The sequence below is a fragment of the Mesoplodon bidens genome (genome assembly GCF_964165515.1).
Source record: "Mesoplodon bidens genome assembly, chromosome: 6".
Lineage (NCBI taxonomy): Eukaryota > Metazoa > Chordata > Mammalia > Artiodactyla > Ziphiidae > Mesoplodon > Mesoplodon bidens.
In genome coordinates this window covers 37001567-37007566 of record NC_138162.1, presented here as the reverse complement: position 1 = coordinate 37007566, position 6000 = coordinate 37001567, and positions in this window count along the sequence as shown.

Here is a 6000-nt window from a genome sequence, read left to right as displayed (position 1 = left end):
CAGCGCAGCCAAAAATAAATTAAAAAAAAAAAAAAGAATGTGGGGCAAGAGATGTGGAGAAACATTTCCTGAGTCTGGGTGGGGTTGATCATGGGGGTGGATGATTAGAGTTACAGGTTGCTTATGACAATGCTAAGAGGAAAAGCCTGAGCGATTTTTAATAAATTAATTTTCAGGTTTTTCCTGTCTTTCTTTTCTTCTTTATAATTTTTCTGTATTAAAATGTTTCACTTTCCCAGGCGGCTGCCCAAGGTGGCAGAGGGTCAGGTCCTGGTGCTAATGGCCCCAGCCGTCTCCCTGAGCAGCTGGTCACCCATCGAGGTCAAGCAAGTACTGCAGGGCTGGAAGGTGGTGGACATGCCCTGTGAGGGCACCGACATTTCTGGCAATTTCTACAGAAGCAAGGTAAAATTCCTGACCTTCCTTTGCAAGCGGATGAACGCTAACGAACGTGCAGCTGCCTCAGCTCCCGAGTCCCTTGCCGCATCTTTCGGATGGTGCATGGCCGGCTTTCCCCAAAACCAAGTGATGCCAAGCCGCCCTGAGCCCTCAAGGTGTTTGATGGGACCCCACTGCCCTATGGCCAGAAAAATCAAAGCGTGGTTCCTGCCGCTCTCAAGGCCACGCGCGTGAAGCTTGTGTGAAAGTGTGCCTCCCCGGGGTGCCTGGTTCAAAGCGTTGGCAGTGACAGCAGCCCCTGGAGGAGAAGAGGAAGGAGAAGACCAAGGTCGGTTGCAGAAAGGAAGGACAGCTCATGACGCTACGGAAACAGGCTGAAAAGAACGTGGAGAAGAAAACTGATGAATACGCAGACGCCCTTGAGACTTTCAGATTCCTGGTCTGAGCCTAATGAAGACTGTTTATTCCTCAAAGGAAAAAAAAGAAAAAGTTCCATAATTCACCCGTATGACTTTCATAATCAGAAGATGAACCAGAAAGTGCTATTTTGTACATTAATAAATGTAATTCTTAAGAATATGCCTGTCATTGGCAGGGCCCTCTGAAAAGTGGGGTTCAGGGTGGCGCTCTTCTTGCTACAATTTAAGAGCATCCTGGTTTGGAGACACTTCCTGGGGAAGGCCTTTGAGAGCACCGGAGGCTTAGGGCTGGACATTAACAGGATTTTCCTTTCAATTTTGGACTCTCTTCTCTGAGTATCTGTGGCAAACCAGATATCTCCAACCCTTAGGAAATTTCTTTGCAGTTCTTTTTTGTTTTGGGGGTTTTTTTTTCAGAGAAAAGCCCTCTTCTGTCTGTCTTGTGTTCTCCTTTGGGTCCCTGTTTTCATCTGTTGAAAATCTACCCATCTTTTAGGGTCTACTTTGAAGGCTTCCTCCTTAATGATACCTTTCTTGATCTGGACAGCTGGAAGGCCCCTTATCTGAGGCCTCATAGGCCTTTGTTTAAGCCAGACAAATGCTTCTTAGAAACTAGGTTGATCTAGAAGCCATAGTCCTTCCTACATCTTGGCGGAGGCTACAAATGTAGTATGTGGTTTAAGGAAGACACGGAACCTCCTTGCCTGGAACCTCCCCTTTTAGGCCACTCTGAACAGGTCCTGGGAGCCAGCCTGAGGTGATTTCAGGCTCATTACTTCTGGGTGAGGTGGAGAGCTGGTCTCCAGAAAGCCATTTCTAGTGTATTCTGGAGTCATCATGTTCTAAAAGACCAGAGGTAAGTGCAATGGACTGTATCCAACAATGTGAAATGTAATGGGTAGGTATTTAAGGTCATACACTTGAGTTATACAAGATGTGAGTCTGTTACAAGGGTTTAGTATTAGGACCTGTGGGAAAAGATCCACTTGATTCAACACTGGTCAGACTATTCCTCAAGTATAGTGCTCAGTTTGGGGCATAAATAACTCTTTAGGTAGACGTAGCTTAAAACAAAAACAACAGGGACTTCCCTGGCGGTCCGGTGGTTAAGACTTCACCTTCCAACGCAGGGCAGGTGCGAGTTCAATCCCTAGTCAGGGAGCTAAGATTCCCACATGGCTCATGGCCAAAAAACCAAAACATAGAAAACAGAAGCAATATTGTAACTAATTCAATAAAGACTTAAAACAACAACAACAGTAAAACAAAAAGTAGTGACCCAGAATGATGACACTCAAAGACACGTCCTAGAATGCCACATGGAGAGGGAGTCCAGCTCAAATAAGCTTTGATTTGTGAAAAGGCATATCAGTTAAGTTGAGAAGGGAGGGATTCTGAAGAGCCAGCGTGCTCACAACTTACAGTCACACCTACTGGTTTTGCTGCCTGGCACTATTTACCCTTCTGATAAAACATTACCCTGTGTTTCCATCAGGAACCCCTCCTTCCCAGCTTAGTCCTTGGGGTTTGGGTGAGGCTGACCCCACGCTCAGGCTGAGCCCTGGAAGCTCTAGGTTAATTATTGATCCTGTCCAGGACTGTGGTGTGTTTGGTTTACTATAGGCACCTGTCCCCAGGGAGAAATAGGCTTCAGGCTTTTGTGTCACTTCTGGGAAAGAGCTTTCTCTCTCCACTGGATTTGAAGCTGAGAGGGTGTAAGAACTGCTTTGCAGCAGCCGTCATATAGTCGTGAGGGGAAAACCTGAAGAACAGAGCAAGCAGAGCTAAGAAGAAGAAACTGGATTCCAGGGGCACTGTTTGTGTTTGGTCAAGTCACACCTTAAGTTAGATCTGCCAGTGAACCTCTTAGGTTATGGGGGCCAATAAATTCAAGTTTTGCTTTCAACATTTTGCATCATATGAAGTCACGTGAACCAAAAGTCTCCTAAGTAGCACACAGCAGGGAAATGAAGCAGAGGGACCCAGGAAAGAGGAATTTTGACAGCAGCTGGTGAGTTGGTAATATGGAGAGCTAGTCGGTTTGAGCAGGTGCAGGTGGCTTGATTTCGATGATGTGTGACACCTGTGTTTTAGGCGAGCATCTAAGGGTTGTGGCCTGTCAGCCTAATATTGTGCCTGTTATTGGCAAATTATATTTAAGAAGTAGCTACCGTGATGAGAAAGAATAACCTGATTTAAAAATTACCCGTGAGTGCTTAAGGTTTATTCCACAAACCTGCCAGAGAAAATCAAAGCATAAGAAATCTTTTGAACTGGCTAATACGTGCTTCATTTTCCATTACCCGCTTTGGCACAGATTCAAAGTTTCTCACTCATATCCATTTTAAACACCACTGTGCAAACAAGTCAGTACAATGTGGGGTGTCATCAGAGTCTAGGAGACAGTCACCTGGGGATAGATCATCTAGGAGCCACCAAGTCCTTGAAAGAACAGGAAATGAGACATGTAGGGAGGTGACTAATCTGAAGATTGTCTACATTGGCTTCTTCCAAGGATGCACAGCTGAACCAAATATTAACATCCACTTGCAACCTAGGACAGACAGTGACTGACTCCAATCTTTCCTTCTTTCCTCAAATATGTAGAATACTTACTCGGTACCAGGAGTTTTGCCAGATACAGGGATAGCTGGTTAATACAGCACTCAAGTGGCCTTGAGCAACTTATAGTCTAATGGGAAGGACAGACAATTAAATTCTGCAAGTGACTTATAGGGCAACTTTGGAAGTAGAAATGTATACTTAATATTTGTGTATTTCACTGTATGTAAATTATACCTCAGTTTTAAAAAAACAGAAATTAAAAAAAAGAATCACTTAAAAAGTGGTACTGGAAATCCAGGCAGGGTATTATGAGAGCACCAAAATAGAGGTGATTTGTTGAAGATATAAAGCAGATGTCAGATTAATAAAAACATGAAAGAGCCAGTGCACCTCCAACCCATGAAAGCAGAGAGAGGCTCTTCAAAAAAGTGAACTTTCTAATTAGAACACCAGAATAACCTCAAGTTCAGAGACAGCAGGGACAGGGAGAAGGAGCTGGTATGATGGTGAACTGGTAATTAATTCACGAGCTGCAAACATCTGCACCCATTTTCTGCCTTAGAAGTGGTGGGTCCTGGATTTCTTCCCCAAGTGAAAATTTTGAGTAAAGCTTATTGCTTATCAAATAAGATGAGATTTATGATACATGAGTCTTCCACAGAAGGCCCTGGAGCCAGAGAGTGTAGCCATTGTGCACTTTCCCCCTCCCACCCTCAAAACCATTAGAGCTAGGACCACTGTAACCAAATCTCCATTTACTCCTAAAAAAGCAAGGATTCTCACCTGGCCTGGGGAAATATATCCAAACTACTCATTCTAAACAGATGAGACTCTCATGTAAAAAAATAATGGGCAATTGAAAATCATGAAACAAATGAGGAAAACCAGCAGAAGTGTCATCCAATGCTACAAATAAATGAACAACCTCCTGATGAAAGAGTTAATCAGGAAAGAAAAGAACTTTAAAATATGATAGTTGGTATACTCAGAGGAAGTCAAGAAGTTATCACATTTACAGAAATAAAAGCATTCTATAAAAAGAAAGAGTTCTTGGAAATTAAAATCATGATTGATGAAATTAAAATAAAATTTCAACAGATGGACTGAAGAGCAGAATAGGTATGAATGAAGATCAAATTAGTGAACAGGAAGATTGCGTTAGAGCAGTCTCCCATATTCAGTGAATAAAGGCAAAGAAGATGAGAATAAGATAAATACGGAGCCATGGAGGCTACAGGCATGCTTTTAGAAATTGCCTACCATACATTCCAGAAGGGATAAATAGAAAGAACTGAGAGAACTAAACAATCAAAGAATTAAAGAAAAAATGTCTCTGCTGAAGAAAGGCTCAAATCTACAAATTGAAAGGGCCCAGTGAGTGCTGGGCAAGAATGATGAAAAACTACATCCTGATGAAATTTCTGAATTCCAAGGATAGACAGAAAATCCCCAAAGCTTAGGTTGAGTGTCATGGGAGACAAATCACCTGGAAGGAATTGGTAATCAAATTAGCCTGTGGTTCTCATCTGTAATACTAATACAGAAAACAAAATTCTGAGGAAAAATTATTCTGAATCCAGATTCTAGACACAATTACCCTATCATTTAATTATTTTGAATTCAGAATTCTCAACTCAGTTAATCTTTAAGTAAATGATGAGAGCAAAATCAAGATATATTTGGACATGCAAGGATTCTGAAAGTTTATCATCCAGGAATAGTTTCTGAAAGAGATACGATGTACCAGAAGATGAAGAAGAAGGAGGAAGGGGAGGAAGAGGAGGAGGAGGAGGGGGAGGAGGAGGAGGGGGAGGAGGAGGAGGGTGAAACAGGAAGACATAGGACACAAAAACCAGCAGTTAGTAAAGAAACCAGTAAAACCTGCAGCTAAGTCCATTGCAAAATAATTGAATACGCTATTTCTAATTTGAAGATTGCACTATTTACCAAGGTCGGTGATATGAGTCTTCACTGTTGGCTGGTATTTATCAAGCAAAGTCTAGCTCCATCAGCCTTCACAGCTGTTGTGGGCTTGGCTTCCTCAGCAATTGTGTCAGTCATGGTTAGAGGCGCCCCACTTCTCCTCAAGGCTGTGGGTGGCTGCAAGGGTCCTCAGGCTGATTCTAGGTCCGGAAATGGGCTGTCAGCAGGCTTCCTTTTGGGGTTTGTGGAACAAACAGACCAACAGCTGAGGCTTCCTCAAGTGAGGCAGGTGACTGTGTGTGTGTGTGTGTGTGTGTGTGTGTGTGTGTGTGTGTGTGTGTGTGTGAGAGAGAGAGAGAGAGAGAGAGAGAGAGGGAGAGAGAGAGAGGGAGAGAATTGGGTGACAGAGCCCCAGTCTCGCTTGGTGTTGCCCCTGCCTCCTGAGATCAGGGGGAGGATGGTTGAATACTATGCCAGCTGCTCCCTGAACTTCAACTGGAGTGCCTGAAGTTTGCTCCAAATTCAAATCTTCCGCTCCTCCAGCTTCCGCTGGTGGGATCACAGGATGTCTGAGTCCTGTCAGAGTGCCCTTGCCAGTGCAAAATGAGGAGGGAGGGCCTGCTCTACTGAGCCATCACTTCCCACCCATGTTCGCTTTGCTTTTCTGAGAACACTGGTGTCCTGGATGGGTGAC